The sequence below is a fragment of the Dipodomys ordii genome, unplaced genomic scaffold (genome assembly GCF_000151885.1).
Source record: "Dipodomys ordii isolate 6190 unplaced genomic scaffold, Dord_2.0 Scaffold20, whole genome shotgun sequence".
Lineage (NCBI taxonomy): Eukaryota > Metazoa > Chordata > Mammalia > Rodentia > Heteromyidae > Dipodomys > Dipodomys ordii.
In genome coordinates, this window is record NW_012267236.1 from 3,001,233 (window position 1) to 3,012,775 (window position 11,543).

The 11,543-nt window shown below is 39.4% G+C and overlaps 1 protein-coding gene across 1 annotated transcript in view; it reads right to left on the bottom strand.

Moving 5' to 3' along the window:
• The window catches only part of Rasgrp3 (RAS guanyl releasing protein 3 (calcium and DAG-regulated)), a 101,465-nt gene extending 90,243 nt beyond the window's left edge, over positions 1–11,222 (bottom strand). The window contains exon 1 of the mRNA XM_013013776.1: positions 11,142–11,222. The gene's annotated coding sequence lies outside the window, so the exon portion shown is untranslated. The remainder of the gene's footprint in view (positions 1–11,141) is intronic.
• Positions 11,223–11,543: the final 321 nt, after the last annotated feature.

The following is an 11,543-nucleotide window of genomic DNA, read 5'->3' on the forward strand; positions in this document are numbered from 1 at the left end:
AAGAAGAAGAAGAAGAAGAAGAAGAAGAAGAAGAAGAAGAAGAAGAAGAAGAAGAAGAAGAAGAAGAAGAAGAAGAAGAAGAAGGCGATGAAGACGATGATGAAGAAGACGATGAAGACAATGACCCTGAGGATATTGTGTCTCAGGAATCTATCCCCATCAGTTGCTCAAAGGGGTAAATGTATAAACTTGTTCCAAAGATTTGCTTTGAGAAGAGAGCCTGGAGGTCCTGCTTGCACTGGGCTGCCCAGGGATTATTTCTCTGAGGTTTCTTTTCTTATATCAAGGCACTGTGAGGTTGTTGTCTCCGAGGTTCACACAGGAAGAAGTCACCTCTGGAACATAGGAAATCGTGACGTGTTGCCTGGGAAAACTGCGAGCAGCCCTCCTGCCTTCTCACCATTTCTTTCCAGTACTTTTTCTTAATGCTGATCTTTCCTTCTTGCCTCTGCTCTTCTGAACCATATTGTCCAGGCCCTGTAGCTCATGTCTGTAGTGCCAGCTACTCAAGATGTGGAGGAAGGAGAATCCCAGTCAGAAGCCTGCCCAAGCAAAGTTTACTTAATACCCTATCTAAAAATCAAATTAAAAGCAAAAAGGACTAAAGTCATGCAAATAGCAGAGCCCTTGGCTCAACAATGAGAAGTCTTGAGTTTGATCCCCAGTACCACCTCCCTATCCTTCCCTCCAAAAAACAAACGACAAAAAAGAAAAGTAGAACCATATTAACAGGTATAGAACTTCACACAGAGCCTACTGGGAATCCTAAATTCTTCACTTGAGTTTATTGTCAGGGATTGAGTAACAAAGTCTAGTCTGCGAAGTTTGCACTGTGGTCTCTTAACTGGTTGTTGGAAGGTAAGTTTTCTCTCTGGAGAAACAGATTCAGGATTGGCCTCATGGTTTACACCTAAAGCAAGTTTCCATCTCTTTGCAGCTTACTCTTACTCCTTTCATCTGGACCATGCCTCTTGATTCATTGGGTTGGGATTCTTGTCTTGAGGAGATGAGTGAGCATCCTAAAATGGCTTCAGAGCAATATAAGCAAGGTTCAGGCAATTTATAGAAGGATGTCAAGGGACATGTTTCTCTCTGGAGAAAGGATTTAGAGAGAAATGTTAAACAATAACTATTGGTAAATGGCTACTTTTGTGGACAGAGCGGGGAGAAATTCTTGTAATGGTTCATAGAACACAAGAATGATGTAGTGTCTCAGAATTCAACAGAGGAAAATTTCAGGGACCAAAAAGGGGTTGTTCACTTGATCACTTAGAATTTCTGATATTCTAGTTTAGTAGGTGGCATGGAGGGCCAAAGGCAGGTTTTCTGTATTTAAAATCTGAGCAAGAGAAGGGGAAATCAAGGAGGCCGGTGACAGAATGAATAGGGAGGATTCGGATTCAGGCAGAGAAACCAGAGGCCAAATGGGTAACTGGATGAGGCAGCTGGGTGGGGATTTTCATGTCAAAGGAATGTGGACGGCTGTAAAGAAAATGCACCAAATAAAAGCTAATGACTAGAAGTGGAGGTGTGAACTCAAGTGGTAGAGTGCCAGCCTTGAGCGAAAAGGCCAGTGAGAGTCTTTGTGCCAGCACAAAAAATAAAACAACCAAACTCTCCATGTGTGTGTGTATATATATATATATATATACATACATATATATATATATATATAGAGAGAGAGAGAGAGAGAGGTACTGAGATACAGAATGACGGATTATAAATTAAGTATAAAACCTAGTTCTTTTCTCTAAGCCAGGTTCCCTAGTCTTCCCCACCTTCCCTCAGGAGACCTGGGCAGTTCTGCAGAAACCTCTTTCTTACATCACTAACATTCTAACCTTTTCCCTTTCCTTGTTTCCTCCTATCTCTCAGCCACTAATTATTATTTCCAGAAAATCTTTCCCTATTGGAAATCAAAAAGATCTTAAGCATAGCTACATATTAACAACAGTATTAGGGTTACTCCCTTAAAGAAAAATCAACAATAAAGTTTGGAAGTAAAATTAGACATGAAAAACTAAAAAGCTGTAACCCCTCTGTACAGTATTTTTCACAATAAAAAAATAAAAAGAAAAATAAATAAAGAAAGAAAAGCTAAAAAGCCTTCTCCCCTATGAGTCACATTCTTTTACAAAAGAATTCCATCTATTTCCTCCTTCCTCTTTTGTGAATTTGCTATCCTATCAGCACGCATGGACAAAATATTTTGATTTATCTATTAGACTTGTCCCTATACCAAGCCTATTACTGGGGACTTCCTGGGGTCTCTACTAGTACTTGTTATTTTGGCTGCAAGATGATCATAAGTTTAATATATGATTGATCTAATACAGTTAACATCAATTGAGTATGATATATTGAATAATGTAGAATAATACATTAATCATTTCATTGTAAATGCTTTGTAAGAATTTACTAATATGTATTTAATAAGGAATAACTTACTAAGCAAGAATCTAATACATTGTAAACACATATAGCATTGTAATAGCTTTCTTATAGACATATGGCATTCTAGATACACAGACCCAGTCTCTATTTCTGGCTAGGTTTCTGTGGGGGAGAATGGAAAGTGAATTCAGACAGGCCAAGAAAACTTCTAAGGGTTTGGAGCATTACCAATCTGTAAATCATGCAATGAATGGTCATTATTTATATTTTAAAATGTTTTTAGCTTTCATATTGATTGTGTTAACTCTAGCTTTACAATCAAGCACTCGTGGGATAAGAAATGGAACCCAGAGATGGTTGTTCCCGCTGGGAGACACTCAAGCCAGGCCTCAGAGGGCCGTACTTTCAGGTTGGTTCCATTGGCTGAAGCATGGAAGCCACAGGCTCTTGTGTTTCATCCACTTCCACCAGTTCTATTTTCGTGTCTCCACATTTAGCACACAGAGCTATGTTCATCACCCAGCTGACTGGCATAAGAGTCCCCAGGGCATAGTATTACAGGAGACCATTGAGCATGCTTCCTAGCCTTCAAATACAACAATGTGAAATGTACAGTTCACATCAGCAAGCAGTCACAATGTTGCAAGTGTGTGTGTGTGTGTGTGTGTGTGTGTGTGTGTGTGTGTGTATTTTAATTGCTAAAGTTTTCTTTCATTGAATAATTTTATGCCATATAAAAACAAGATACCTCAGAGACTTTCTGGAAATTAGTCTTAAGTTCTTCCACCAAATCTATTTCTAGACTTAAATTCACTTAAAAAATAGGATGATAAAGTGAAGTTTTTATAAGCATAGCATTCAAAGCTGAGGAATTTTAATTAATTTATTTATTTTTGGTCCTGGGGCTTGATCTCTGGGCCTGGGCACTGTCCCTCAGCTCTTCAGCTCAAGGCTAGTGCTCTACTACTTGAGCCACAGCGCCACTTCTAGTTTTCTGGTAGTTAATTGAAGATAAGAGTCTCACAGACTTTCCTGCCTGGGATGGTTTTGAACTGTGATCCTCAGATCTCAGCCTCCTGAGTAGCTAGGATTACAGGTGAGAGACACTAGCACCCAGCTAGGAATTGTTTTTTGAACATCCACTATTTTCATTTCAATTGAGGAGGCTATAGCTAGTGGCCTAAACGAACAGTTAGATTGTTCTAAGGCCAAATCTCAAAAACAGATAAACCTTGGCTTAATATTCAGTTTTAGTTGACACCTGTAAGAGTTGCCAGCTCACCTAGGCCTGATGGCTCATACATATAATCCTAGTTACTCAGGCAATTCATGATTCCAGACCAGCCCAGGTAGAAAGGTGAGACGTCCCCATCTCAATTAATAAAAATCCTGTAGTGCACATCTTATTCCAGCTATGTGGAAATGTAAACAAGAGGATCACAGTCCAGACAAGCTTCAAAAAATACATGAGACCCTATTTGAAAATACTTACCCAAAATGGCTGAGGGCATGGATTAAGTGGTATAACACCAGCCTAGCAAGTATAAAGCCCTGAATTCAAACCCAGTACCACAAGGAACACAAAAAAAGAATTGTCATTTCCCTATGTCAGAATAGAAGAGACTGAATCCTCACAGCTCAAATTTCAAATGTTATAGATGTATGTATGGGTGAGCATCACAGTTCTGCTCATATTTACACAAACCAGTACAAACCAGTGCTTAGTAGCTTTGTGTGCAAAGATAATGTGAACTGAGAACTTCAATTATGCACCAGATATCAAAAAAGAGAATATAAAATACTAAAAATGTTATTCTGATTACTTATTGAAACAATAATACTCTATATGTGTTTAGTTAAATAAACTTTATTAGTAAAATTCATTTTACCTGCTTTTTTATTTTTTGGAGTGATTGTTGACCAATATAAATGAACCATGTAGCCATGCTTTTGGTTCACTTTACATTTCTTTTTTGTTGTTGTTGCTTGTTCGTTTGTTTTGCCACTACTGGGGTTTGAACTCAGAGCCTCGACATTATTCCTGAACTTTTGTGCTCAAGGCTAGCACTCTACCATTAGCGCCATAGCTCCACTTCCAACTTTGTGCTGGTTAACTGAAATAAGAGTCTCATAGATTTTTCTATCCAGGCTGGCTTCAAACTGTGATCCTCAGATGTCAGCCTTCTGAGTAGCTAGGATTACAGATGTCCAGCTCACCTTCTACTTCTATTTCCATGTTCTGCTCTAGGTTTCCCACAGTGAGCAGTCAGTAGTCTTTGAAAAGCTGAGTATGTGCAGAATTTTTCTCCAAATCAGGTGAATCTGAAATGAATGTGTCTTGGAGCAAAGGCGGTTAACCGCCTGTGCATGTTTAAATCCCCATCCATGGACTCTTTAAAATACCCAGCATGGCAACAACAATCCATAGGGGAGAATGATGGTACTCTACCACAGTACTGGCCTTTCTGAACTGTTGGTTGATAATACAGTCCTTATTTTCATCAAAGTTATTAATTATGCTCATTCCATGACATGGGAATTGGATTCTGAATCATGAATTGATTTGACTTGATTTTTTTCTTTATTATTCTTTTCTTTTTGTCCACTGCTACTAAAATGAAGGGTAAAGATCAGGAATTTGATGGCTTCAAGTTTTAAAGAAGGGACAGATTCAGTGTCTGGGCCATAGGCAGCTAATTGGAGACCGTGGTTTTGTACATCATTGTTTCTGGGTGTGTGAACATGGATCCTGAATGGTAATACAGATAAAACAGCCACAAATCCCTGATGGGGGCCCACCCCAATCAAAGACATACTGGGGGTCATTGTGCCAGTAAAGAATTAGGCAACTGCTGGCAGAAACAATAGTGATTTCAGGGATATGCTAAGAGGAAAACAATAACATCGTTGTAACCTTCTGAAATCGTTGCTTGAATAGAGCTGAGGTTAGTTCCACTACATTTCCCAGTCGGATTTGCTGACCATCTCGTCTGCCTAGAATTGTTTTCTGCCATTCATTTCCTCCAATTGTCAATTATTAGGAAAACAATTATGAAAAAAAAGTGTGTGTGTCTTTGTTTCCTGTTGCCAGTGAATGCAGTGAAGTCATAGACCGGGCCAGCACATCAGAATCTTTTCCATTACAATAAATTATGCTTGTCCCAAACAGGATATTGCCCTTCACTGATCAAGGAGGCTGAAAATGGCGCTGAATTAGCACAAACCTATTGGCAGCCACAACAACAAAGAAGTGGAACAGACACCTGGCTCTCGAGATCTTACTAAGTATTCTGGGTTTTGTTCTTGATTATAAAGCAGTCCATGTTTATTCTGGAAACTAGTTAGAAAAGGACATTCACCCTTATGGACCAGAAATTCCTACTACTAATGTTTTGGTATATGAATTTTTAACTGTTTTTTTTCTTCTTGGTAGTACTAGGGTTTGAGCCCCCAGCTCTGATTTTTTTTAACTCTTCACACACACACATACACACACTTACAGAGCAAATAAGATCACATCATGCTCATAATTTTATAGCATTTAATGTAATTTAATGACCGTATAAAACTCTAACTTGTAGGACATTATCTAATAATTAATTCACTGATGTTCGTAAAATGTATCTGTTAAAAGTCAAGACCCTTTGTTTTTCATAGGTGCTTGAATTCAGGGTTTCAAACTTGCTAGCAGATGCTCTACCACTTGAGCCATGCTCTCAGTCCTTTTTTGCTTTAGTTATTTCTCAGCTAGGGTCTCAATTCTCCCCCCCCACTCCCCCTGGTTTGGCCTCAAAACGTGATAGTCCCTATCTCTACCCCCAAGTAGCTGGGAATATAGGTAGACCCTGCAGATCGGGTCTTTTACATGCATTTTGGTCTGAATCCATGACTCTTTCCTTAGGATAGATTTCTAAAAGACAAACTTTTCACTTAAACATATTTATTGTGAATTCTGAAGTAAACATATAGAATGACAGTTCTAGCTGGGTGCCAGTGGCTCATGCCTGTAATCCTAATTGATATCTAAGGATTGTTATTTGAAGCCAGCCTGGGCAGGAAAGTCAGTGAGATGATTTCCAAATAACCACCAGAAAATCAAAAGCAGTGCTGTGGTTCAAAGTGGTAGAGCACTACCCTTGAGTAAAAAAGCTCAGAGACAGCATCCAGGCCCTGAATTCAAGCCCCAAAACAACAACAACAACAACAAAAGATTTCTAGGAAATTATCTTAACATTGTGCATGCATCAAAAATTTATTAACGAATCATAACATATATACTTTTTTTTTTCTTTTGACAGTGTTGGGGTGGATTCCAGGGCCTTGGACATGCTAAGCAAATGTTCTACCACTGAGCTACATCTCCACCTTCTAAAAACACTCAACAAGGAAACACATTTTAATAATTGAAAAGTTAAAGACAAATCTAAAGTTGGTCTATTCAAAATGCCCCTATGGGCCAGCCATCTTCAAGAGTGGGTGTGATTTCCAGAATTCCTTGGCATAAGCAGCCTCTGGATTCACGGAACACACAGCTGAGTATGTAGACATTCTGTGACCTTTGGCCCTAGTCTAGGGATTCCTGAGGAGCTGGCTTTGTCTAGGGTCTTTTCTGGCTGCTGTCTCCGGCCTGAGCTGAATGTGTAAATTTCCACTAGAGGGCAGCCAGGGACAGGCAGAAGAGAGGAACACCCTTCCAGAACTCCCTTCTTGCTCATTTTTTTTTTTTTATGGGAGCATGTAACCAAGGAAGTTAAGGCAGTGAAGGGAAAAAAATATAGGTAATGGATAAATAAGCAAATAAGCAAGAAGTAGTATGCACATAAAGAGTAAAGCCTATGCATATAAACTATTAACATTTCTTCAGAGAGAACCTTCAGAGAGGGCTAAACAAATGAGCGATATGCAATCAGAAATCTAGTTTAAAATTGGATTATAGCTGGGTATTGGTGGCTTGTGTCTGTATTTCTACCTATTCAGGAGGCTGAGATCTGAGGATCAAGGTTTGAAGCCAGCCTGGGCAGGAAAGGCCATGAGACTCTTATCTCCAATTAACCACCTAAAACCTGGAAGTGGAGTTGTGGCTCAAAGTATTAGTGTACTAGCCTTAAGCAAACAAGCTCTTGGACAGAGCCCTGACCCCAAGTTCAAGTCCCATGACTGGCCCCAAAAATGGGTTATAACACCAATACCTTATTCCCTTAGATATTTTTGACACTGGAGCTAGAGAATCCCAGAGCAAGATATTAAACATTCTCTGGGGAATTAGCAAGAAAAGTTCTGTTTCCCTTAATCCCTCAGGAGCTATATAGTCAAGAATCATAGACAAGTTACTTATGTTCTCTGAACCTCTGATTTCTCACTTCTCAAGTGTGGCTAGTGATAAGAGTCCCACAAAGATCTGTAAGCATTCAATGAGACAGTGCCGATAAAAGATTTGATGTATTAGTGTTCAATGAAGGTACATTGCTATTACTTCTAGTCCTCATCTCCTTCCTAAGCTACTTCCAATTTCCAGCTGTTAGCCTACTGTTCATTTCTACCTATTTCACCATCACCTCAAATTTACTATGTCGGTAGCCAAAATCCATCTTCCCCACTAACTCCTTGACCAGCTACTGTCTTTGATTGGCTATTGCTCTGAACAGATCCTAAAAATTAACCACTTTCTCTAACATGTCCTCTCCTTCCAACAGCCAATCCTGGTTAGTATGAGAAGCAGGTCGGCTTGTTCTCTGATGTGGCCAGCTCTGGAATCTTCTCTGCTTTCCCCAGAACCCAGGCCTCAGTGACCTGCTCTCTTTACCTCCAAAACTTCTGCCTCACATCAACTGTGAGTTACTTCCCTAAATCTCTCAGTGTGCCGTGGCAACTTTAAATCCTTAGTCTGGCATTACAGTCCTACAGCCATCTGCTGCCCAGTCCCCTTCAGTCACTTCTCAATCACTGCACATGCTCTTTCTCCTTTTCTTGTCAAGAAGCTTGATTCAGAATCCAGGCAAGCTTGCCAGACACAGGAAATAAAAAATAACACAGAGCACCTAGTTAAATGTGCATGTTAGATAAATGACAAATAATATTTTTATAAATATGTCTCATGCAATAAGCCTCATACACATTCATGCAATAGAACACCCTTGTGCTAACATATATTATTTTTATCCTGGGCATCTTCTGCTTACCAATATTGGTAATCCCATTCCTGGGGGGACTTCACAGACATCCCTATCACTGCCCATGCTCAAAGCTTCATTCCTACCTTGGCTGCTTTCTGGTGCATGTGTGTGTTGGCACTGGGACTTAAACTCAGAGCCTTGTGCTAAGCTTTTTTTGCCCATGTTGGCATGCTACCACTTGAGCCATGCCTCTAGCCTATCTTGACTGCTTGTCTCTCTCTCTGTTACACATCAGATCTGGTCTCCCAGACTCATCCCACCCACCCATATACCTCCAAGCAGCCTACCTGGGTCAGGTCTTCCTTACTGGTACTCATTAGCTAGATGATTAATTGGTTCTGTCCTATATAATTCCTGTTCTCCAACTTAATGTTGAGTTTATAAAGAGTAGAGTCTCTAGCATAAGTAGGAGAACTTAGCAATGTGGTGATACAGTTTGAGGGGAGAGAAGGGCATAAACGGACATCTTTTGAGGGCACTGATCTAAAATGTAAGGTGATTTGAGAAGCACAAAATCAGGATGCAACATCCGCTCTCCCCTCTCCAGCCTCAGGCGAGATGGCAGATGGGAGCTGCTTCCTGACCTTAGCACTGTTCTCCCTACACCCTCTTCTACATATCCCAGGAGTGACAGCTTGTATTTGGTAACGTCCAAGTACACACATGATCTCTTCAGTAACCTGATTTCACTTATATTTACATGTGAGGGCCAAGTATTGCTATACCACATCAATCAAACATGCAGTGATTGTATTAGCTATACTGGAAAGGAGACATTGACATGCATTTTTGAAAATTAGCTAACTAGCTAGTTACTCTGGGAACCTGAAAATGTCTAAGTAGCTTGTAAAACTGGCCTTTATTGAATACATTTTGAGGTACATAGGGACACTCACAAATTAATAAGCAACTATAAGACTTCTGCAAATGAAAAGAAATCCAGGCTTTAAATAAAATATGTAGCTCTTAATTTAGTCTATTGCTTACACTTCAGTATGAAAACAATGCTTGTACAATACTTATGAATGTGTCAAATGCAAAAGTTCAATTGTCGATGTAAAGGGAATGAGTTCAACAAGAAGTAGAATCATTATGAGCCCTCATAACTCCATCATCAGAATCCAAGGAATGACCATTGATATTGCAGATTTCACTCTCATGGGGAATAAGATGGATTCAGAACTGACTTGGGAATCCTGGGGTGAATGGGAAGTTAGGCACACAGAGTTAGCTCTGAAAAGTCAGATCTGTTTATTCAGGTTCATTTTGCTGTACTCTTTTTCTTACAACTTAAGGCCAAGCAAGAAACGATGCTCTTTCTATTCACTAAGAGACCCACCTACAATTTTTATGGAATGAATGAGAAATAATCAGGAAAAAAATAACCTCTCAATTCTCCCAGGAAAGAAAAGAGCCAATAACCATTCACATAATGTGCCTGCACCACGTCCTGGCCTCTTACCAGGTTCTGCAGGCTCAACTCTCTGCTCTCCAGCTTTTGCTATCTTCTTGCTACAGATTCTAAACCTATCAATGGCAAGCAGGGATAAGCCAGAATAACAGTAACAGGTTTCCTTTTCAATGACCCACCAGAGCCCTGTTTCTTTGTTAGTCATTCTGGTAACATTAAGCAAGCTACTCCAGCTCACAAATCTGGATGTTATCTCAGTAAGGCCAAGAGGAGGCATCATTTAAACAAACCAGCTTGCTGGACGGCTGGGAATGTTTGAAGAATTTGGAATGTCCCTAGAAACGTTCCAGCTTTCTGTGGGTAGCAGCCACCGTTCTTGAATTTCATCTGCTTCCTTTTGGCCTTTCCATTTCTAAGCCCAATGACATTTTTTTTCAAGGCTCTCAGAAAATGGATGCTTAAAGAATGTTTTGAAATCCTAAGTTAAATGTAAATAATTACTATGAACAGTTTCTCTCACCAGAAACTGCTCAGTGATTTTTTTTAAAAATTATGATTTCAAAGATTGTCCCCTGAAAAGGAATGATGGAGAGAAAAATCACTGCATTAAGAAAAACCTTGATCTTCACATAATTTTACACAAAACTCAGTTACTATAGCTTTGTCATAATTTGTTTGGAGACCTGTGTATTAAAATGCATTCTAACCCAGTATTGATCCAAGAAATGGCAGATGGATCATGGGTTAGAACTCAAATTGCACCAATATCAAGAAAACAAGCTCTGATCAAGATATACCACACACACACACATGGACATGTTAAATTATAATCCCATGTATAACCATTTTCAGTTTTAAAAAGCTGAATAAAAAAGTGCTTAAAAAAGAAAAAGATGATTTCATAAATGATCATCCATATAATTATGACATCTAATATCTTTACAATATTGAAACTGAAGATTAAAGTCATCTTAAGGAAACAACTATTTTAAAACACAGTTGTTGTTAGAAACTAAAAATGTCATAGCTGGAAGGTGACTTGTACACTTCTTCAGAGACTCAAGCAGATCTCACTGAGAGGTTAAATGAGGATCTGCTTCCAATGACACGTACTACTGAAGTGCATTAAGATATGTCAACACACAGGCTTAAAAATGCCTTACCTTAACTTGCAGTCATGCAATCATTTAAAGCTCATGCCTTTGTCTTTTCCGCCTGATCCGCTCCTTGCAAGTGTCTCTTCGATGTATTTGAACACCTAGAAATTCCTGATTTCCCTTCTAACGTAAAGCCATGATCGTCTGTTGCCCAAATGCAGTTCAATAGTGAGGAGGAAACAAATTGAAATTTGCAAGCTGTTTATACCTAACAACCACTGTGAAGCCAGTAAGCTTTGAGCTCAATGAATTAAAGGTTGTTTAGCTAAATGGCAGGCACACTTCCTCCTATTCTTTCCCGACTTAGTTTTCCTGCCTCCAGTGGAGCTTTTTCCTTTCCTGGGCTATAAATAGGCTAGTCGTAAGAGTACTAAGGAAAGAAGAAGCAGGAAATGGATTTGATTTCAA